General features: G+C 34.1%; 1 protein-coding gene across 17 annotated transcripts in view; it reads left to right on the plus strand.

The window, feature by feature from the left end:
* The window catches only part of eya1 (EYA transcriptional coactivator and phosphatase 1), a 269,107-nt gene that overhangs the window by 13,999 nt on the left and 229,954 nt on the right, over positions 1-25,154 (plus strand). For 11 of the 17 annotated variants that reach the window (XM_073939994.1, XM_073939993.1, XM_073939996.1 and 8 more), the window contains exon 3: positions 24,551-24,640. The gene's annotated coding sequence lies outside the window, so the exon portion shown is untranslated. Of the gene's footprint in view, positions 1-12,987; positions 13,113-19,565; positions 19,994-24,550; positions 24,641-25,154 lie in introns of those variants that run through there. The other 6 variants (XM_073939999.1, XM_073940008.1, XM_073940015.1 and 3 more) reach the window with 4 other exon arrangements.

Genomic DNA, 25,154 nt, shown 5'->3' on the forward strand with positions numbered 1-25,154 from the left:
AAGGTTGCTGGTTCGAGCTTCGGCTGGTCCAGTTTTTGTGTGGAGTTTGCATGTTCTCCCTGTGTTTGTGTGGGTTTCCTCCAGGTGCTCCGGTTTCCATACAAGTCCAAAGACATGCTCTTTAGGTAAATTGAATAAGCTAAATTCGCTGTAGTGTGTGTAAATGAGTGTGTATTGATGTTCCAGTGACAGGTTGCAGCTGGAAGGGCATCCGCTGCGTAAAACATATGCTGGATAAGACGGAGGTTCATTCCGCTGTGGGGACCCCAGATTAATAAAGGGACTATGCCGAGAAGAAAATGAACAAATTAATGACAAATGACCCCTTTATGTACTTTATTATCTTATTTATTCTTTATTATTCAGGACAAAATGAACAAATCTCTAGCAAAAAAACAAAGCAAAGATCATAAGTCAACTTTGCTTTTAATTAAAACAACAAGGGTAACTCATTACACACTGCAATATGTATGCTTAAATGACTTCTAGTAGAGTATTATTCTTAAAATAATTTTATAAGTCGGGAACATAATAATAGAATGGTGATTTTCCGTCTTCTAAATGCGTTGCTGGTACTTCTAATTGAATCCCAGTTGAAAATCTGGTAGAATTGTTTTTTTTCTGAGTGAATAAAAAGATTTGAAGCATATTTTGGAAGCATATCCCACAATGCTTTTACAATAAACAGCAACATATGTTATTTATTTCTTTGATTTAAGGAGGACAAAGCTTTTGTACAGCATACAATGACTAGCATGTGAGCAAGCATTAGAAATGAAACATAATGAAGCATGATAAACACTGAACAATCTTTTAAATAATGAAGTATGGATTTAATTAATGTCACCATAATCTAAAATGGGTAAAAACATAAACAGTATTATTTAAATGAAAAAAGCATTGCTGTTAAATCAGTGCTGACAGGTGGCTCAGTGGTTTGCGCTGTTGCCTCACAACAAGAAGGTTGCTGATTCTAGTCCCAGCTGTTTGCATGTTCTCCTAGCATTCGTGTGGGTTTCCTACGGGTGCTCCGGTTTCCCCCACAGTCCAAGGACATGGGTTACAGGTGAATTGGGTAAGCTAAATTGTCCGTAGTGTATGTGTGTTAATGAGTGTGTGTGGATGTTTCCAAAAGATGGGTTGCAGCTGTAAGGGCATCCGCTGTGTGAATACGATCTGGATAAGTTCATTGGATTAATAAAGGGACTAATCCGAAAAGAAAATTAATAAATGATGTTTAACAGAGCAAGGTTTAGAAATTTGTGTTTAGAAATGTGATGAGAATTTTCTCATTAAACTGAAAATGGCGAGGAAAAATAAATGAGTGGGCTAAAAAAATTAGAGGGGTTAATAATTCTGACTTCAACTGTATATAACTGTTACTAAATGTTCAAACACTTGGGGAGAAAACATTTGGAATTTGAAGATCAGGGCAAATGTAACCTTCTTTGTTTCCTGGGGAACATTTAAGTATCTTCTGTGGCTTCTGTAGGGTAGTAGAATGTAATAAAAAAGGATATTTAGACATAAAGTAAAAATGTAGACATTTTCATTTATTGTGACCCCAAATTCTACTGGAGGTATCTTTCGGGCCTGGAAGGATCACAATGCAAGCGTTTGAGACCACTGACAGTACAACCAGTTAGCAACCTTTGATGGATCTGCTACGTGCCTCTGAGACCAGAAGCCTCTTGGGCTGATAGTGTATCGGATGGCCTGTTAATTATACTGACTTCAAAAGAGCAGGCGCTGATGTCTGAGTGTGTCACACGAGTGTGTCTGCATGTGGACATTTCTGTCGGGCCAAAGGTGTGCGATTTCTACCTGTGTGGGAATTCAGGAGCTGTCTGGATTAGCCTGATTAGTGTCTCATAATCCTACAAGATGGGATGTTTTTTTTTTTTAGTTTCCCATTGTCTTTGTGGTAACGGTGGTAACCTGACCAGAGGAATTTGATGACAGCTTCTAACCGCAAAATTAGGGTTCTACCCAAGCGGCGACACAAATATTGCCATATGTAGATTAAATTAGCCTGTAATTCACCACTGATGTAGTAACTTAGATATTTGTCACCTACTTTAAGTTGGCCATGAATCATTGGTGTCAACTGTCAACTAAAGACGTTCATCTTTATCATCAGGACACCTGGACAGGGAAAAATTAGTCGTGTGGGACGAAAGCTAACTATGTTCACTCGCTACTTAGATTTTAACAAAACTCCAACACTACAGAAACAAACCAATACCAACTACTTTAATTGCTTTTTAACACATATTGTGATAATGGAGTAAAATGTAAGCAATTCAAAGCTTATATAATAGAATGCTAAGCAGTTAACTATCACTATTACAACTCATTAACATGGTAAAACTTTTTTTTTAAACACTTTAATGTAAGCATCTTAAAACAAACAAAAAAAAAAACATTTCTTTCCTTTTTTGGAGGAGGCTGGGGGGTTAGAATCTTTTACTAGAAAATATTGTTTTTGTCATGCTATTTCAAAATGTTCACTTGCTGTTTCTACAGAAGTCAATCCCAGACGAGCCCCTTATTCTTAGCACATTTCTGGCTATTGCATGAAATAGATACCCTCAAAACTGATGGTATGTAAGATTATTTATTTTACACAACATTATTATTATTATTATTATTTGTTATCATTATTATTATTATTATTGTTTTATTATTATTATTTTTTAAACATTTGTGGGCTAAAAATTAAAGGGCAACATGGCAGTAAAACTTGTTATATGGAGCAGGCTGAAGAGTTGACTTTGGTAGAAAGTCAGGTAAATTACTTTAAATATAAAATTACTTTTCGATTTCCCTCCTGCAATTTAACCAATCAACAATAAAGTCTCCAGCTGTAGCCATAACAACATGATTCATTTATTTATTGGGAGTTGTTCAATTATTGTTCAGTTCAATTTATAAAGACCTTGTGATTCTATGCACCAAACACAAACTGTTATTAAAACAGTTTTAAAATAAAGTGCATTAAAAGCAAATATTGATGTTTGTTACATATCATAGTGCAAAAAGCATAAAAAATGTCCAGTTTTTGGATGAAAACATTATAACTGTTCCTTAATCTTTTGCTAAAACTTATGTAAATTCTAATGAAATAAAATACAGTCAGTGTAAAGAAACACAAAGTCATGTTTTCTGTTTCAATGAACACGAACAAATTTCCAACTGGTTTGTGTGTAGGTTTGTGTCAAAGTGATGTGTTTTAACAGTAGCTGGGGTGTTGTTTGCCCTGTGTAGTTTCTGTGGAAAGTGCAGGATGGACAGAGGCCTCTGACCTCCACTCTGGTGTGGGACCTTGGGGGCCCTCAGGGGTCTTCAGATCAAAGCTCGAGTCAGGGGATGAGTGAGCAGAGATGACTGACTGTTTGCCCAGCAACTGGTGCAGAAAGAGACAAACAAAAAGGTCCAAGGCTGATTCACAACCTCGACCGACTGATAGTTAATAAAGAAATGACCAGCAAGGCCATGCATGACGAGACAAAGAGAGATTATTTTGGGGATGAGACCTTATTTACTTCATTAGCTATTTCAGTAGACAAAATTAATAAAAAAAATATTTCATCCAAAAATTAAGTTATTTATCTGAAAAAATATTAAAATCCAAATAAATTTTATTATATTATTGAATTGCATTTTATATGCATTATAAACTGATTCCTATCCAGTATATTTCTGATCACTAGTACATATAGTATTATTTGTTCAGGCTTCACTTTCAAACTACCCTTTTTTTGAGGAAAAATTAATTCCCATGAACATGGCCCAAAACCCAAAATACCTCAAAACATTAACTGCAGATTTATGTTAACAATCTAGAGGGGTTTAGACAAACCTCACCCTCTATTTAATACCCCACAATTCACCAGTTCCCCAGATTGTAGAAATTGCTGCTCCATTCACTGCCCTTTGGTCCTCCAATGGCAAACAAAAAGACACTAAACTCTCCCATAGTTCATGACAGCTTTTTTTTTCTCACTTAACAAGGTGACAAACTGTTAGCATTATCTCAGAATGGCTGGTATCTGTACGACTTGTGTCTCCCTATAGATCCATATGAAGTGTTCATATGTGCTCCTCAAGGACTCTCCATCTCAATGCCTTTTCCACATGTCCGATGTGGGCTTAATTACTGCACTCAGCTGTGCTTGCTAATGTGTTCTCAATTCCAAAAAAAAAAAAAAAAAAACTTAAGCAAATGATATTTTCCTATTAAATAATACAGTTCCCCATGTTATATACTTTAAACATTCGTTATTATATTTACTTTGTTAATTAAAAGTTTTGGCAAGTGTTAAATAGAAGCTTTTCACTGAGGCTGTATTTATTTGAAAGTAGCAGTTTTATTATTGAATGTAATCTAAAATAAATGATGAAAAGATTAGTACTTAAAACTGTTCTAAAACAAAGTCCCTTTAAGGCAGGGGTTTCAAACAAAAATTGGCGGGGGCCATTTCAGTGGCTGACAATTCATAGAAGGGCCATTTTAACATTTCAAGCACAAGAAAAATTGACGTAATTGGTGCATCTTGGGCAACATAGTGCACATGGTGTTTATAATTCAAGCATTACCTGTCACAAATCAACAAATCAGCACGTTTTTTGCTTCACACAACTGCTGAAATATATCTGTGGCTGTTTATATTAGCATTTTGACATTTAAACAGTCATAATAATGCTAATAATATTAGCTATTATTCTGTTACAACCAATTGTTGCTTTTCCAAAAGTTTAACAGAGAGCTTAAAAACAGTAGAAACAGTTTGGGTAACTATACCGGCAACTGTTCTTTTTTTTTTTTGTATCTTTCTAAACAATTATTAAATGAGACCACCTGAATCGAATATTAGCAAAATTATATTTGTACACAATCAGCATAACATGTAAGCCATACATTTTATTTTATTTTATTTTTTACAAAATATAGGTATAGTACAACTGATCATAATCAAATGACCCTTGATAGAGCTTTTGTAAAAATAGAGCTCTTATGCAGACTTATTTCAACGTTTAAATCTGCCACAGAAATAATCTGCATGTGTGTGGCTACAAATGAAGGCTACAAATATAGATTATGAAAAAGAATCTACATGTGTGGCTATTCGCGACAGCACAATAATGATAGTGATTCAAAAAAATTTGGTTTGGGTGGCTGAATCTTGTCATATTTTTGATGTCAGTTGTGGGCGGGAGGGAGGAGGAGGGGGAGGACCATAAATGGGCCACGGGCCACTCTGTGGCCATCTCTGAAATGCCTCTTGGGCAGTATGCTCAGGCTATCTGTCTAAGTGGGGAAACATCAAATTCTCCAAAACTTTGTGCCAAGCTTGTGATTACAGGACATATATGGAATCCCTAATAAAAATTAATTAACAACTGTCTCATACATTTATTTTCTAAACGTTCAAATCAAAACAAAATCAGTATTTTTCCACAGTGCCTGAGGTAATGCGCATGCGAACTTGAAAAGAACAAGATCACGACACCAACCTTTTTTATGGCTGTGTTACACATTATCATCCTCTGGATAATGCTTCATCAGATCGCGCTGCTCTGAAGTAATCCACAACTTGGTCTTGATGGCGAATCTCCTCCAGAAATGACAGCGACTCTTTGTTTACAAGTTTGTGGGCGTTTGAGTAGTTGCCAGTGTGTTTGTTGACCACACAACCTGTCGTAAAAGCACACGTTTGATCCGACCTTCTGCCCTGAAGATACGTCAGTCTATAGTGATTAATGATTGGCTCCTGTACTTGTAGGCAAGGTTTCATTTACAGTATTGACCATTACACTTTTGCGTATTTAAATCTATATAAGTGACATGTCTTGTATATTCTACAGTGTTTCTCTAAAATACCTTACAAAAATATGGCTGTGACTGTTGCTTGGCAACCACTCACCTATCAGTATGGAAACAAATAAAAAAAACTGTTTATTTTTTACATTTTTTTTACTTTGGCTGCATCTGAAATGGCCTACTACTTGAGTATGTACTACATTTGAAATTTAAAATACAACAGTTAGAAAAGTACTTTCTATATAGAATGAATGTGAGTAGTATCAAAGGAACTGGAATGTATACTACATCAGCCATTTGTCATTATTACATGGTTTACCCACGTCAGTTGCGTCAGTTGGGTAGTTCTCCCATACTGTTTTTTGAATACTATGAATTCGGATATACTACTTGCCTCATACTGTTTTTTTTTTACCAACTTTATAGTGTGGAAGAATATGATTTTAGATGCAGCTTTTTATTATTTTGTAAAACCTTGTTATTTATTTGAAATGACCATTTATTTAAAAAAAAACAACAACAACAAGCCCTGTGAAGCCGTGTTTTTAAAATATTGATTCAGGATTTTAACAACTTTTGATTCAGCATTTGCTTTTACTGCTGTCACTCTCTTGTGTGGACGTGAACGTGGCGCATGTGCACGCACAAACGGCCAATCTGTGTGAAAGGTTGCACAGATGTACAAATCTACATTTGTTGACAGACAGTTTGGGCTATTTATTATAATTATACGAATTGACGGCCTGACTATTAGACAACATTTTAAAGTCTAATGCCTCCCAGAAATTAAAAATACATATTAATACATTTAGATCCTTTACTTTAATCATTACTATTGAAATGTGAAGATATTTTAACCAGTATAACAACAAATGTTTCTGAAGACAATCACCTACTGCACCTTTAACGTTTGAAAATTCTTTCAAAAGTTCATATACTGTTCCCAGCATATACACCCCTTTACAAGGTGACAAACTGTTAGCATTATCTCAGAATGGCCGTTATCTGTATGACTTGTGTCTCCCTATAGATCCATATTAAGTGTTCATATGTGCTCCTCAAGGACTCTCCGTCTCGATGCCTTTTCCACATGTCCGATGTGGGCTTAATTACTGCGCTCAGCTGTGCCTTTCGCCCACGTCTGTCTGCGTCTGTGTGGGAAAAGAAAAGACTGTGGGCGAACAGCCATGGCAGAACTCTGTGTGTCACTGGGATACAAATGCTGTTTATCGAATGAATGTACCTCCAAATTTACAGTAAATTTGGAGGTACATTCATTTTTTTACAGTAAAAATGAAGGTACCTCCAAAAGTACAGTGATTTACAGTACGTATTTCATTCAATTGGTCACAGGGATCATAAATAATAAATAAAATCATAAAAACATAAATAAAATCTGCTCTTTGTTAAACAGAAATTAGGGAAAAATTTACAAGGGGGCTAATAATTCTGGGTGGCTAATAATTCTGACATCAACTATATGAATTCACATTTATTCAGTTTTGTTAAGTTTGATTATAGAATGATAATTGTGATAATGTGCATTTACATAGTTATATTGTTCATATACTGTTCACAAATAGAGGTTGCAATATGTTACAATAAAAAACTTACTGTCTACCCACATGTGGGTAAAAGTCGTAAAATTTTGATCTTATCACAGAAAAATACCTTTTTTTATAGTAAATACCAACAAATTTAAATGTGTTCAAATCTTTATGACTAAAATTGCTTTCCAACTTAGTCAGGCCCCAAAACGCTTTTTTTTTTTTTTTTTTTACCCCACACATATTTGCATAAAAAACACACACACACACACACAAAAATACATAAATAAAAAAACAAATTAATTAATTAATTAATCAATACTAATATATATATATATATATATATATATATATATATATATATATATATATATATATAWAWATATATATATATATATATATATATATATATATATATATATATATATATATATATATATATATATATAAATATATATATATATATATTATTTCAGAGGGAATAACACATCTATTTGATATGTTATCTAAGAAAAAAAGATATTAAAAGGTAAGAAAGAAGGCAGTCCAACAAACATTGGACATCAGCTTAACGAATTACGAGTGAAACCCAACACAATCTCAGCAGTAAATCTAAAATGTCACCAAATAAGAAACGCAACACTCTCAGTGCATTGAATATTGAATACGCAGGCTGTGGTGCAGCTTTGACAGGCTCTCGCTCGGGATTGTGGGAGAGAGGCAAGATAAGATCAGCCCATGACCTTTTCCCTTCTGATTGGACGCACACACTCGTACACGTGCCCTTCTTCTTGGCACATTCAGCACTGGGTGGCACCCAAGAGCCAGGCTGAACAGGTATTGGGTTGCACACGGACTCTGGCTCACATGTTTTAGCAATTTCCTCAGCCTTCTGTGAAATTATGCAAATATTTTAGTCCCGTTTCCTTGAGTCTGGAACAGCAATTAAGACTGTCTGTTTCACTTTATGACGGCCACTGAAGTCACTTGCAGACAGCCTTCACGGGATGTGAGGATTTATGCCAGTAATGTCACAAAGGTGAAACCTATTTCAGACTGGAGGTTCAATAGGTGAGAAATGGAGAGCTTCTGACAGACTTTGATAAACTTCACAGCTCATGTTGAGTTGTAACAAAAGCACTGAACTATACCTGAGACTTTTGTGACTGAATAAAACGTAATCCCACTATGAATATTAGCTGCTTTGGTTTTGACTTAATGTTAGTATTATTTGAGGATATCAAATTTAAATAACAAAAAAAAAAAAAAAACATATACTGTACAAAAGTTTAATACAAGTTTTGCTCAGTTGGCAGATTTGTGGCCTAATAATTATTATTTATTATTTCCACTTCCTTTAAAATGTTTGAGTATGAAGCTTCTTAAGCAACAACTAAATAAACTGTTTTTATCCACACCGGAGCGATTTTAAGTCTTAGCTTGGCAAATGTTTCAGCAAACGGAATGATTTTTAGGAAAAACATTATTTTGACACACATTTTGGGAAAAGGCTTTGGAAAACGATACACTCTGGGCAAATTTATTACCCTTTTATCATGTTTGTGGCTGTTTTTGACACATCGACTTTCATTATAACAACTATGTTTGTTTGCAAAGCCAAGACACCGTATAATTATGCATTCTTCATTGTTGCTGGTGTTCCCTGTTGAGAAAAGGTACAGTTTTTACTGATGATCTTCAGTTACAGTGCAAAAAAAGCTTAGTTTGACATGTTTAAATGGGGTATTCTGTGTGTCTTTCATTTTAAATAAACCCCACAAAGGTACAAATAGCTTGTTTTTGATTGAAAATGAAATTAAAATAAAGTAAAAATTTGTAATTCAGAATTTCTGCTGTCATATAAAATTTGATTATTCAGTCACATGACTTGTGTCAAATCCATGTGACTTGTTTGATGTTCATTAAGAAATCTTAGTAAATGTGTTACCATTTGTTTTTTATACATGCATTATTAATCATTCTTATTAATAATTTAAATATATTGGTAATGAGTATATTTTTTTCATTTTGCACTGCATGTAAAACAGATTTAAAATTTTATACTTAAAAAACATTTAAATTTATTTTATTATTAATCATAAAACCCCAAAGCTTTTATAAAATGTATAATATACATTTATCTTTGACTCTTGTGTTTAAATAAAATGACACAAATTAATATTAATTCTTGTTGTAATCATCATTATACTGCAACATCTAGCGAATGAGCTTAACTTGTATTGAACCTGGAATATTCCTTAAAGTCTTCCTTTGGGAAACCACTCTAGCTGTTACATCAATTAGAGGGTCTAATCTGGTCCAGAGGTCTTTAAAGTCTATGTAGCTTGAGTAAAGTTTAGCTCATATACTGAATGGCTCTAAAAGTTAAAGCAGTTTCCCTTTTCTTCTCTGGATGGTCCAATAGAGATCTAGGGTTGAAAATGTGAAGAGATTATGTAAAACTGTGAGGACTAATAGTACATCAAACTCTTGATCAATATAAACAAGTATATTTTTAATTGTTGTAATGATCAGATCACATTCAAATGTATAATTTTCATTTGATTTAATTAATTCCAAAGCACAAATAAATACAACAATATTTGACCACTGTGCCGTACATTTCCTAATAAGCACATTTTCATAGTTTTAAGTCCACAGTTAATAAAGTTCACAGTTACGCAATATGCTTAATAATTCTATAAACTTTTTTTCTGTTTTTGAACGTAGTGTAATGTAATGTACTTTTTGGTAAAGCTATTATAATTGGAACAATATTTATTTTAAAAATATTTCATATTTCAGTGAAAAATCTCCAGCTTCTATCTTAAAGCTGTTTTCCAAGTGAATGGTGGATGAAAAGTAACAATAACTGAATAACTGTCTATATATATAAACTGTGGTGATTTCACCCTGATATTTTAGCACGGATGTATAACTGCAGTTCAGCAGTTTCACTTTAACTCATGAACATTTCGTTCATGCACCCATGACGAACTGGGGTATTAGACTGACAGCCGTGTGTGTGGATCTTGTTGGAAAATATGGCAAAAAAAAAAGTCCTACATGACGGTAATAGTTTAATTGCTGTGTTTACTTCAATAAAGCCACTTATATGCATACTCCACATGTCTTAATTCCATTTTTGTTTAGTTCAGTTATGACTTTAATCGGATTAAGGCGATTAAAAATGCTAATTCGATGCTTATGTAGGCGTACAGTTCAAAAGTCATGTTTAACTGAATAAACAGTTAGTAAACACAAGTACAACTTATTAAACATCATTTATTTTCATCACCAATTATCATAGTAAAACAGTTTCTCAAGTAGTTTGTGATGCATTTTGGAAACAGGAGATGAGCCTCTGGTCAAATGCGCCAACTGGCTTGAGAAACCCGTTCTCAAAGACGACTTATCGGGGTAGCACATGTATTCTGAATGCCTTCAGCAGAATTCAAATAGGTATTTTAATATGAGAATAATTACATTACATTGGCCTACTTTATGACTTTTTCTGGAGGATGTGATCAGACATCAATGGTTGCAGTCATGTGATGTGTGTTTAAATAATAGAGGCAGTAATTAATTTAATAAAAGGTCAGATGGAACAGATAACTTTTTGTATAAGTGTAGTTGGTTCGTTTAAATATAAAGCTTTCAAGCTTTTTAGTAGATACATTGCTCATGTCTGTGATACCTGCATTTGCTGAGAGTTTTTCTGACACTAGTGTGTTCATAACAATGAATCTGCAGAAACTGTCATAAAGACCAAGCATATAGTCCGTCCCCCAAAGAATTGATTGCAATTGATGATTGGCTGCTTTACTATAGAAGCCTTTACTATAGCCTTTGATTAAATAGGCTCAAGTTCTCAAGTGCGTAGAATAGTGTTTTTGGAAGAGCCTGTGCATTTTCAGTTGATTCAGTAGACAAATTTTTTTTAACAAATCAAACCAAAAATAATTATCATTACTAGAAAATTAGATGGAAACCTATTTCCTTAAACAAGTGATCCTCAACCTTTTTATCACCGCGGACCGGTCAACAGATGACCATTATATCGTAAACTGGGTGACTGTTTTCACAGAGCAAGACAAGCTGATAAAACATTGCTGTCACTCTGATACAAGTTTTATTTATTTAGAAACTAATAAAGCACTGCAGTGTTTGTTTTTGTCTGAGATAATTAGTCTTACTGAAATGTGTATATTTCATACAAGCTAAAGCTGAGCAGTCAATTCTTGTCACATGATTTGCTCGTGGGATTCATTCAACTGGCTGCGTCTGATCTGGAAAGTGCAAGTGCGAAAGCCGCACACCTCCATTGGAAACAACAAACTTGTGCAAACTGTAGAAAAGATGCAATATGCGAACAGCCCTTAAAAGAGTGCCTTCATTTGCGATCTCTATCAGTTGATCTTCTTGCATAGCCATGGTGGATTCACTTGATTTGTTGAAAACTGGGTTATGGATCCATTCCTTGGCAGATCATGGGTCCTTTTGGACCTTTTTCCCCTAGCAAATACACTTCATAAAGACGCCTGTTTCTTGCTCATTTTTTTGCTTGTGGGTTCTATTGGGGCACTCAAGTGACTGTGATGTAAGCGAGAGAATAAAGGATTAAAATAAAGGATCGTTTTAATTATTTATTTATTGTGTGGCCCAGTACCATTTCTGTTTTTACATAACTAAACAATTCTAGTTGATTTAACATATAATTTGAAGTTCTATCCTAGTTCTATATAAATTCAACTAGGGCTGTTTAGTTTCAGCGTGTAAAAGAAAACTTTGAGAGGTTTAAGGCAACAGTTTTACATTATTTCCAATATTGGGTTACAAACTTTTTGGGCTAAAAGTGTATTCAGCCTTTAAAGTCATTAGTGTATGGCCCAAACATAAACTCAAGCCTTAGGGCATGCAGTCCTTTAATTCTTGCTCTAATTGTATTTATTTGTGCTATTGCTTGCAATTTAATTTGTTCTTATTTTATCTCTGACTGTTTATTTGTCTTTAAATACTAATAATCTGAAGCAGAATGAACCCAAACTTAGGGTTGAGCTCTGCACACAGTATATAGATAGTTATTTTCAAGGCTTTAGCTAATACTACTACTACTACTACTACTACTACTACTACTACTACTACTACTAATAATAATAATAATAATAATGGAATTTTGGATGTAAGGGAATAAAAATACCTTAATTAAACTGCAAATAGAGGCAGCACGGTCGCCTTACAACAAGAAGGTTACGGAAGGAAAATCATAAGGAAAATAAATGAATGAATGAAATTTCAAATAAGTAAAGTAAATATCTCAAATATATTTGCAAGGCATGTCCTGAACTGAACTAAATTGAATGTGTTGGAACTGAGGGTTGCACTGTTGTCAGAAGAGCTTCTGTGGGATGGAATCGATAGAGGTCAGTGGATGAAGATATCTCTCAGTTCAAAGGTGGACACAGAAGTAGCCCTCCACTAAAAATTCATCTTGATCAGACTGAGACCTTTCAGGGAGCAAAGCATGTAATTGGATTAGTGAGCGTAACAACTCCATTAATTATCAAACTATATTGATCAAAGGCACAGCAAAGAAAGGGTCAGCAGAGAAACATTATTATGAAACAGAACCTGGAACTACAAAAGCTGAAGGCAACGGATACTAACTTAAACTAAAACACCATGTAACAAACATCCTGACAACTTACTTCACTTTCAACATCAATGAAGAAGATTAAACGGTATAGTGATATTAGATCTGCAACTGCTTTTTCTGTTTCTTTCTTTCTTTCTTTCTTTCTTTCTTTCTTTCTTTCTTTCTTTCTTTCTTTCTTTCTTTCTTTCTTTCTTTCTTTCTTTCTTTCTTTCTTTCTTTCTTTCTTTCTTTCTTTCTTTTCTTTCTTTCTATTAATTAATTTCAATTATCTCAAAGTGTACTGTACGAAGCAGCCTCTGCATTCGTGAAAACAAAAACTTAAAAAAAAAAAAAAAGGATGTAGCTCGGGGGTCATATGTGGCACTCTTCTGAAATTTACATAGCAGGACGGGTACGTTTTCAGAATGAGCTTGAGTTGAAAAGAACTTTCTTTAAAACTGTATTAAAGGCAAATTCAGACAACTAATAATAACTATTCTTATTACTGCTGTGTAAAACCATATGCCAGAGTAGTTGGCGGACTAAACCAGAGGAAAATTAATGAATTAATGTTTATGGACAAAATCTAAATTCCTTGCACCCAGACAAATAAAGTAAAGAAAATTACCTCTTAATTAATACACATACAGGACAACAAAAAAAGAAACCACTATTATCAGTCATAGTATAGTTATATTGGTCAAAGCAATGTGACCAGAAGTCTAGTTTTGGGGTGGGTTGGTGATTTACCCCCCTAAGCCGAAAGTTCAAAGGGGATCCACCTATTTCTCTTTCCCCATCTCTCTTTTTTCTCCAGGTGGTCTATAGCCACCTGTGTTTTCTTTGTGTGCTTGTCATCTGTCTTTGGGAGGCTTTGTTGGATTGCCAGAGTGAGGACAAGTCCAGTGTGGTTCTGATGATGGACTTTCTGTCCCTCTGTCCTGCTCCTCACAGGGAACCAGTGTTATAACCTTGAGTTCCTGGGAAACTACTTATGCTTTGTTTATTCTTTTGTGCGTAGGCCTGTGAATTAGAGGGTGGTGGCTCTGTTTTTCAACATTTGTTTAATTCACTTTAAATGTGCGGTTTGTAGAAAATTCTTTGCTTAAGGGTTTTCAGAACACCAGGGGGACGATTTAGTAAATGATGATGATGATGAGGGTGGAGGAGAATCATCATGCAAGCTAAAGAGATTTATTTATTTTTTTTGTCATTTACATATACATATTCCGGGGTATTTCAACCCATTTTCTGGGTCAAACATGGACAGACCCAATTGTTGGTTGCATTCGTATGTTAATTTCTAACCCAGTTATATCTGTCTATGTATGACCAAAATTGTGTTGAAACAACCAATCATTTAAAGAAATTGATTGGTTGTCAGTCCAATAGGGTAGCTTTACTAGGAGATAGAGAAATCAAGCCCTGTTTAAAATTATCGTAGACTTGAAACCCAATATTTCAGTTAATTTAGGACTTTTTAAAGCCCAAAATTTTGTTTATGAAATCTAAAACATTTCAAGATTTTTTTAAGACCCCACAGGCAAAAGAGTGCAAATTTTAAATTATAACTTTCAGATGAATAAAACCTTTTTTTTTATACACTGTAAAACCCAAGGTGTTAAGATAACTCAAGCCATAGAAATTGATTGCAACAAACCATTTAAGTTCAAAAACTAATCCTAATGAGTACTGTGAACTTAATCTATTTGAATAAACAAAGCAATTTGAGCACAGTAAAACCCAATAAAGGAAGAGACTCAAACCAACTGAGTACTGTAAAACCCAATAAGTTAAGTTAACTCAAACCATTTGAGAAAACCGATTGCTACAAATCATTTTAGTAAAAAAAAAAAAAAGTCTCTATGAGTACTTTGAACTTACTTCATTTAAGTTTAAATAATGAGGTATTTAATTAACTCATTAACTTCAACACTGAGTTCAAAAGTCTTTTCTAATTGAGAAGAATTAACTGTCAGTTAATTTTGAGTTATGAATAATTTTGAGTTATTTCATTGTCTGTTCTGCTGGTCACATATAGTATATTTATCTTTAATATTGCTAAATCTACAGTTTGTTAAAATAAGTTATTTAAAAATTGTGTTGAAACAACTAATCATTAAAAAAAAGATATACAGTGCTCAGCATATAGTACACCCCTCACAAATCTATCTTTTAAACTCATATTTTTGATAGAAAGCTGTTCGATTTTTTTTTTATTTGTTCATATACATTAGATTAGTCTGTACTGAAGCCAAATCTGGAGCTTATCTAGCAAAATAACTTATGTTAATGGTCCAAAAACTAGTACACCCAAATGTATATGTTTAAGAAAAATATTAAATACAAATTTAAAAAAAAAAGAAAAAAATCAAGAAAAGCTAGAAAGTGTATTTTTTTTTGTAATACTTTGCTCAGATTTAGAAATTGAAAGATAATACAATTAAATTTGTCTTGTTTAAATGCACCAAAATACATTGCCTATATTCACTGAGAAATTTATTAAAAAATATTCATTTTCAAAATGGGGTGTACTCAATTATGCTGAGCACTGTATATTTGGTTCATGAACAAGTTGTATGTTTCTTGAGGTCCTGCTAAATTAAATAGAACAAAGAAAATTATATCATATCAAATATTCATGTAGGACAATTCTGTCAACATATGTTTATCTCTCCTCAAATGTGCAGTTTGTTGATTTTTATTTATTTATTTTTTGCTTAGAACGACAAGAGAGCAATACTAACAACTTTAGTAAATGATGATGATTATCACAAAACATTGTACTACCAGAAAGTAAACATTTTGGATAAAATATGCTCAAATTCAACCGTTGGGTCACATGAATCTGTAACTTGTTGTTTTTTTATTCTATATTTGACTCAAAATTGGGTTAAAACGACCCTGCATTTTTCTTGTGTAAAAAGATTGTAATCTGTGCCACTGCTCTAAATGATGTCTTGGAGGCATGTGTCTGTATGTGTGTGAAGAACTCCAGATATAGAAATGTGTGTTCTGGGGAGGTGTCCAAGACTGTAACCTGACCACGGCTATTGTCTTGGCCCTTGAGAGAGTCATCAGTCACACACTCACACACTGCACTGATGAGCCACTCCTAACCACGGCCATTTTAGGAGCTGGAGGTACCAACATGAAAGGACTCATAATAGTGTGGATGAGCTGTTCTTGTGGGCTGCTCAGGGCAATGTAGAGTCTGCCTTGGAAAAAAAAAAGATAACAGGGAAAAACAGGTGCAAGATACAATCATAGAAGTAGAGAATTAGAATTAAGCTTTTGAGTTCAAGCACAGATAACCTAATAACATATAACTTTAGTAAGTGTATAAAGACTTCCTTTGCTATTTTGAGTCAAGGCATGCATTGTCAAAACTACATAAAATTGACATCTAACACTGGCGTAAAAAAATAAAAAATTACAAAAAAAGAAATCGATCTTTGATGTGTTTTTGATACCAAGACGTCAATTTAATGTCATTCTGACATTAGATAGTTTACATGCATTGTATAGATACAAAATCCAGGGACAGGGTTTCTGCAGGATTCTTCAAGTCAAATTTAACACTTTTAAAGCCTATTTTAAGACCATTATGAATTAAATGTATAAATTTTTATAGGGCAAAACACTATGGATTTTTTTGTTTCTAATGGCCTGGTTACTTCGGTAAATAGTTTTTTTTTCACCCTATTGAGCAATTAAAAGCCAATCTCAAATCTCTTTTTAATTGGCAAAATCATTGAACAATGTTATTTCCAACCAGATAAACAAGTTCTTAAACTTCAAGGGGTGTTTAGACAATTTTCAATCTGGTTTCAGACCACATCACAGTACAGAGAGCGTTCTCATAAAGATAATCAATGATATCCGCCTAAATACAGATTCAGGCAAACTTACAGTGCTGGTATTGCTCGATCTCAGTGACAGTCTCAGTGTCAGTGACACATTTGACACTGTTGATCACAGCATACTTCTGGATAAGCTGGAAAACTGGAGTGGGCTGTCTGGCACTGTCCTCAAATGGTTCAGATCTTACCTTGAAGGGAGAGGTTACTATGTCAGTGTAGGTGACCATAGGTCGAGGTGGACATCCATGACATGTGGAGTCCCACAAGGCTCAATTTTGGAACCTCTTCTGTTCAATCTTTATATGCTCCCTCTGAGCCAAATATTGAGACACAATCAAATCTCCTACCACAGCTATGCTGATGGCATTCAGATCTACCTAGCCTTGCCTAATGACTACAGCCCCATTGACACCCTCTGCCAGTGCATTGATGAAATTAACAGTTGGATGTGCCAAAACTTTCTTCAGTTAAACAAAGAGAAAACTGAAGTCATTGCATTTTGGGAACAGAGATGAGGCTCAAAATAAGGTCAAGAATTTTGGTGTGACTCTGGAATCAGATCTGAGTTTTAATATATGTATACATTAATATATGTATATGTTAAAAATATGAGTTTTAATATATATATATATATATATATATATATATATATATATATATATATATATATACACACACAACTTAATGTAAATAATTTGTCATTTAATAAGAGTATGTGAATAACTCAATTCAACTCAATTTTGACAAAAATGTCAGATAGAACCTTATAATTCTAGGTGATGTCAAAATTATACATATAAAATAAAACATTTTTGAACTATGCTGGTGGTGTAACAAATAGGATTATTTTGCAAACATTAAATTAATTTGATGCAAATGGTCTGATTTAATAGATTTTGCTCATATGATTATTAAGGTTTGCATAAAAACTATGTACATTACTAAAATTGTACTACTGGTTGAATTGAACTTATTAAAGTAAATGTGAATATGGAGAATATGTACATACTTCCCCCTCTTTGGTGTAGTTTTACAAAAAAGAAAGATACTGATAAGAACAATTACCAGTAAAGTCACTTGTGTTACCCAGACTGCTTTCTGCTGTTACGCTATTGCGCAATACAGTTAGTTTGGGACAGAATAATAATTATTATGCCTTTAATTTGTTTTATTTTCATAGCAATTTAAAATACCCCTTCAATATGTAGAACAAGAAACAAAAAGCTGGAGTTTTTACTCCATATACTCTGTGGAAGAATGACTGAATGTGTGTCTAATGATCAGCCTACACACTGCAACCACTTATGTATTTCAACAGCTGATGTGTGACATGATAAGCATGCTGATTTGCAGTATCACTGGTGACAGGAAATATAAGCATCACGTATCTATTGCCTAAGGTGCATCAATTATGTCATGTTTCCAATTTTTTCTCGTGCTTGAATGTTTAAATGGCCCTCCTATGAATTGTCAATCATGGTGGCCCCCCACCAATTTGAGTTTGAGACCCCTGATGTGATAGGGATGTGTTGTTTTAGTTTTTTTTTTTTTTTTTCCCTGAATATAATTTGGTTTTGAGATAAATAATTGGTCATTGGGAGTTGGTACCGTGACTAAGTCGTTAGCACTGTTGCCTTACAACAAGAAGGTCACTGGTTCAAGTCCTGAACGGGCTAGTTGGAATTTATGTGTGGAATTTGTATGTTCTCCCTGTGTCTGCGTCTGTTTCTTAGGGGTGCTCTGGTTTCCCCCACAGTTCAATGACATGTGCTATAGTTGAATTGAATAACAACAGATTTGGTCAGTGTGTGGGTGAATGAGAAAGTGTATGGATGTAATAGTTGGCGATTCATTCTGCTCTGGAATTCTGCTGTGGCAACCCCTGATATTTAGGGGACTAAGCTGAAGGAAAATGAATGAATATTGGTGATTGGGTGTTGGCCCTATAGGGCAGCTTTTCTTGGACATATAGGGAAATCAAGACCTGTTTAAAAAGATTTAAGACCTACAACCCAATATTAGGACTTTTTAGGGATAAAATGTAGTTTTGGAAATTTAAGACATTTTTAGACTTTGATGACCGGACAGACACCATGAATGTAATATTTGAATTAGAACTTTCAGATGAATAAAAACCTTTCTTATATTATAATACTTTGTGTCATTATTTTGGTGATGCCACCAAAATGTAGATCAATTTGTAGATGTCAAATAGATGACAAGGACATGAAATGAATTAGCATTTTTGACATTTATTTACTATGTTGAGGCACCCTTTTGTTAAAAACATTGTAACATCACTGATGTACGTAACTATACTAGCACATACAATTTTGGTAAATGTTGACAACACTAAGCAGAATGGACCTCTAAATGACTTTACTTGTATATGTAAACAGTGCACTTTAAATTCTCGAATGATGCACATATTCAATCATTAAAATGAATTGTGAAATTATGCATCTTTGCTTTTGTAGAAGAAGGGGCGGAGCTATCGGCGCTCATGTTGGATTATTTTTTTTTATTTTGGATTGTAAAAGCGTGATGTGATGTGGTTGAATACCAGACATGACGTGATGACGTACTTCCGAGAGCCAAAAAGTCTAAATTAATGGTTGTGAAAGTAAAAAAAAAAAAAAAAAAGATACAGATTGACTTCCCGTCATCCTCATCATACTCTAACCTCCTCCTCCTCCAGAACAGCAGGAGCATAAGCAAGCACCTTTGTGCCTTTCCACTTGAAGAAAATGTTACCCAGTTGTGACGACTATTTATTGTTCCTGAGGTTAGAGCAAGGGAAAAGAACATCACTCATAGCAGAATAAAGTCATTACGAGCTCCCTGATATGCTCAACATCACAAGCCGCAACCACCCCCATATTCCTCCTGTATATTTACCCGGCATCCGGAGTCGGAGCGTGTTGATAAATGAGCAGAGGCCGTCCAGGGACTCTCTCCGTTAAGGACCGGCCCGCGCGATTTATGGCGGCGCTCTCGCAGACTTCACGATGATTAATATGGCTCCTCCGTCCACCGCGGCAGATCGGGCGCAGTCGGGCTGTTTGGACAGGCAGAGCACATCAAAGCGGCCTGCTGCTGGTGTTAAGAAAATACTGCATTCTGGGTCAGTGCAAATGAATCCACAAGGAGCACGAAACTGTTTTAATGACGGTCCCATCTATATATTATCACTTCTCTGCAGATTGAAGTGGAGAGGCTTCGGCTAATGGTGTTTGCAAATGCATTTTTTTTTTTTAGTTTGCACGATAATGATTTCACTTTAGTTTATGAATGTACTGTGAGTTCAGCGTGTAGACATTTCTGGCATATTTAAAAAGGAGTTATAATGACATTACTCACTGGGTAGACCTACGTTTAGTTACACTGAATGTTCTATCGTTAGTTTGTATAAAGAATTCAGAAATGTATTCATTTTTTGGAGGACAAATCTATTTGTTTATTTGTAGTTAAAAAATCTAACATATTTCTGATAAGGATTTTGTCAGAATCCCAAAGAATTTTCTCTTGTTTTCTCTGCAATTAATTCTAATATTGTTTCCTTATTTAGCCCATATCAGTCTAGCTAATACAATATGTGTTAAAATTTGTTTTTCACAGTCTAAAATTAACAAATACAGTTAAAACCAGAAGTTTACATACACTGTATAAAAAGGCACATAAACAAAAAAAGTCAGATGTTAAAGAGACTGAACCTTTTCTCTTTAAGGTAAGTTAGAATTACCAAATTTGTTTTTGTTGAGAGATTTTTTGAGAAATTGTTTCTTGAAAGTCAAGTTTACATACAGGCTAAGATTATTATGCATCTGAAAAAGCTCAGATGATGGTGTCAAGGTTTTGTAAGTTTCTGATTGGGTAATTGACAACATTTGAGTTAATTGGAGGCACAACTGTAAAAATACTTCAGTAGTATTTAAGGAAAACCTCAAACACACTGCTTTCTTGTGTGACAACATGGGAAAATAAGCAGCCAGAATCAACAAAAAAGCCAGATTAAATTTTGCTAAATTACACTGGGAAAAAGACTAATTTTTGGAGACATGTCCTGTGGTCTGATGGAACTAACATTTAACTGTTTGGCCATAATGACCAGTGTTACATTTGGAGGACAAAGTTTACAAGCCTAGAAACACCATTCCCACCCGTGAAGTATGGGGGCGGCAGCAACATATTGTGGGGCCTTTTTTGCTGCAAGAGGGACTGGTCCACTTCACAGCATAGATGGCATTGTGAAGAAAGAACATTATGTAGAAATACTGAAGCAACATCTCAAGACATCAGCCAGAAAATTAAAACTTGGCCACAAATGGGTCTCCAAACAGACCATGACCCTAAGCATACTGCCAAATTAGTTAAAATGTGCTTTAAGGACAACAGAGGGAATGTTTTGAAGTGGCCATCACGAAGCCCTGGACTCAATCCTATAGAAAATGTGTGGGCAGAGTTGAAAAAGCTTGTGCGAGCAACACGGCCTACAAATCTGACTCAGTTACACCAATTCTATCAAAAGGAGTGGGCCAAAATTCCTTCAAACTATTGTGAGAAGCTTGTGTAAGGATACCTAAAACATTTGACCAAAGTTATACAGTTTACAAGCAAAGCAAAAAAAAAAAAAAAAAAAACAAGGAAATGTATGTAAACTTTTGACTGTGTAGAAATTATTGAAAAATTCTCAAAAAAACAAAACAAAACAAAAACAAACAAAAAAGAAATCTCTCATTATTTTGGCATTTAGCAAATATAAACCATTTAGGTAATCCTAACGGACCTAAAATAGTAAACTTTTAGTATGATTTACCATCAGGCATTAAAAAAAAGAGTGTAGAGTGTATGTTAACTTCTGGTTTCAACTGTATATTCACTCTCTTTTTATTTTCCAAGTTGTTTCCAAATCTAGCTCTATTACCTATTGGAAGAATTTTGTAAGAATTCCTAAATTGGAAAGTATTTGGTCATTGCAACAAATTTTTTTGATGCAAATAAGATAAAAAAATATCTTTTAAACTAATTTATAAATTTTATCCGGTTAAACATTTTCTCAGTTAATTAAAAAAAAAGATATTGATTAGCATTTTTAAAAAAAAATTATATTTTAATATTTTAATTATGATAATTTGAATACCGCAATTTTTGTTATTAACCTATTTATTTTGTTGATTTACATTTTATATTAATAAGTGTAACTTTTTCAACAACAACAAAAAACAAACAAAAAAAAACTGTTTTACTTTTTTTATAAGGAACTGACAAATTATGTTTGTACTATTTAGCATAGTGCAAATGGAAAGGCCATTAAAACTGTCTATTTGTGCTGTAGTTTAAAACATTTTGATTAATGCAAAGGTCCTGCTTGTTTGTAATTATAATAATTTTATTTTATTATTTATACTCCTGTTTTTTTGTGTTTATTTTATTTTTTTATTTTTTTTATAATTATTTACCTTTAATCACCCTGACATTATTTTGTTAACTATATTCTCATGTATGTGTTGTTTAAAGCATAAAAATGACAATCACTTATATCAGTAACAATACACAAAGTACTAAGAGTAATTTCATATTTTTGAATTTGTGTAATAGTTTCTAATATTTGATTTTAGCTTTTAATTGGCACTAGGTCATATTTGTAACATTTTATGTCATAAATGTGACATTTAATCTCATGATGTCATTTTTAAATCATAATTTACTATTTCTAATCCTATAATTATGAATTAGCATGTCACAGCTTTGACTTTTCATCTTAGGCCCGTAGTCAGGGGGGTTCAGGTGGTTCGAAAGACCCATCCCTCACTGAAAAAGGTCCAGAATTTGTCCCATTCGCAATCTCATTTGACTGCAATGCCATAATAAATTGTAAAAATAACTATCGAAGAAGAATCCTCGTTTGGCTGTTGCGTCAGTGTGACTGAGGAAAGTTGAATGTGCTGGCCAGTTTGTGTTTGCCTAATAAATGAAAATAGGCTAGTTTCTAATTTAAAACTTGAACAGCATCCTTTTTTGATATGATATCAAAATATACTAATGATATATAGTAAAATAAATTTGTATTTGAAAAATAAGTAGTATTCTTATATTTTTTTTTCTTCTAAATCTTTAGAAAATGTTTTTGATACATCATAAATGTGGTTGGTGACCATCTGACAAGCGAATCCAGCACAACATTCTGCTTTTAATATTTTTTTATTTAAATATTTTTTTTATTTAATATTTTTATTATTTAAAGCTCATAAATAAATAGAAAATAATTGCAAAAAGGTCCATATTTTAAGAACACCTCTTTCACCAGGCTGGCTCCAGGCCTGTATCTCATTACATTTTTATCACAATGATTCAGTTATATGCGAAAACTGAATATCAAACTTATATGCGATTTTTCCCAAAATTGTTTTATTGTGGTGGATTTTTTTTAAATTAATATTTATTAGATCTGTAGTTATTATTTATATAGCTTTGTATTTTGTCAGTCATTATGTTTTTGTCATAGCAGTTAGATTTTTATTTTACATTTACAGTTGAAATCAGAATTATTAGCCCCCCTGTTTATTTTTCCCCTTAATTTTTGTTTAACGGATAGATTTCTTTAACATATTTCTAAACATAATAGTTTTTATAACTCATTTCTAATAACTGATTTATTTTATCTTTGCCATGATGACAGTAAATATTATTTGACTAGATATTTTTCATGACACCTCTATACAGCTTAAAGTGACATTTCGGCCGTACTTACACTATATACAGTTGCTTTGAACCGGGCCAAAGCACACTTGTCCTCCTTCCCGTCTCCCCCGACGGCCCGCACTCACACTACAATCGTGCCTGGGCATACTTACGTCATCGATGCTGCGCTGTTCTGTGAGCGCTCTCACTCAGCACAGAGGAGATTTCTCTAGTTATATTGTTTCAGTCGTTTGATATGCAGTGACATGCAGTCAAATATTTCGCCAAACAGTCCTTAGGGATGCTGTGACACGCAGTCAGATATTTCGCCGAACAGCTTCGCCACTTTTGGCGGTCATAAAGTCCTCGTGCTGCAGGAATGAGGAGGTTTGCTGAAGGTGCGCAGCTGTCGTGCAGTGAGGGGTTTGCGTATTTCATAAACTTCGGCATTTTGAGTACATTGAACAGTAAGATTGATCAATAAATCCATATGAAACAGTCCCTTAAAAGTCATGTCTCGCTTTCAGTTTCGGGCCCAAGTGAACCGCGCTCAGGCCCACCTCCTCCAACCGGGCCAGGGCCAGCCAAGTGAACCGTGCTTGAGCCCGATTCAGTGCACACACTTCTCAAACGATCCGGGAAACGGGCCTGGGCACGATACGGATGGCGTAGTGTGAGTAGGAAAAAGGAGTAGTAAAAGGACAGCATTAATAAATTAACTCTTTTGCCTCCCATACCAAAAAAAAAACTTATCTAAAAAAAAAAAAAAAAAGAAAAACAACAACATCCGGTTACTGGTTTAACGTACTGTATACCAAAACTTATATATTTGCAAATAAATTATACTAGAATACACATATTATTATTATTTTTGTAATGGCTGTGATCCATTTGAAGACAAATATTCAATTATTCAAGTTTCTTCTGGCAGGGCTGCAGGTGAACAATCTCTAAACATGAACATTACACCTGCTCCATTGATCACTTTGTTTTCTGACAGGTGTGGCCAGAGGTGACAGGGTTTGATCTCAACACTCTTGTCAGGGGAGCAACCACTGAGCCCATGCTCTAACTCTCCAGCCTTTTTCAGGTAAGAACATTCACAATGACCACATCATCATCACTTACCTCAGCCATTAAAGGCCCTTAATCACATAATTATTTAAGTTAAGTTGCTGTTTATTGATTGGTGTTAAATATTTTCATACACCAAAACAATGCAACATTTAATTTCACTTTTCTTTAAACTGTGTGTATATATTGCAGCTCTGACTTTTCAAAAAAATCTCTAAAAAAGATCACAATTGTGAGCTTTCATCTTACAGTTCAGATTTATTTGTTGTTTATTTGTTGTGAGTATACTCATTGGCCACTTTATTAGGTACACCTAACTAGTTCCAGATTAGAAAATATCCCACAAGAAAATATACCCCACACCATTACACCACCACCAACAGCCTGAACCATTGATACAAGGAAGGATGGATCTATGCTTTCATGTTGTTAATGCCAAAGTCTGACCCTACCTTCTGAATGTTGCAGCAGAAATTGAGACTTATTAGACCAGGCAATGTTTTTTCAATCATACATTGACTAATTTTGGT

The sequence above is a fragment of the Danio rerio genome, chromosome 24 (assembly GCF_049306965.1).
Source record: "Danio rerio strain Tuebingen ecotype United States chromosome 24, GRCz12tu, whole genome shotgun sequence".
NCBI classification, from domain to species: domain Eukaryota; kingdom Metazoa; phylum Chordata; class Actinopteri; order Cypriniformes; family Danionidae; genus Danio; species Danio rerio.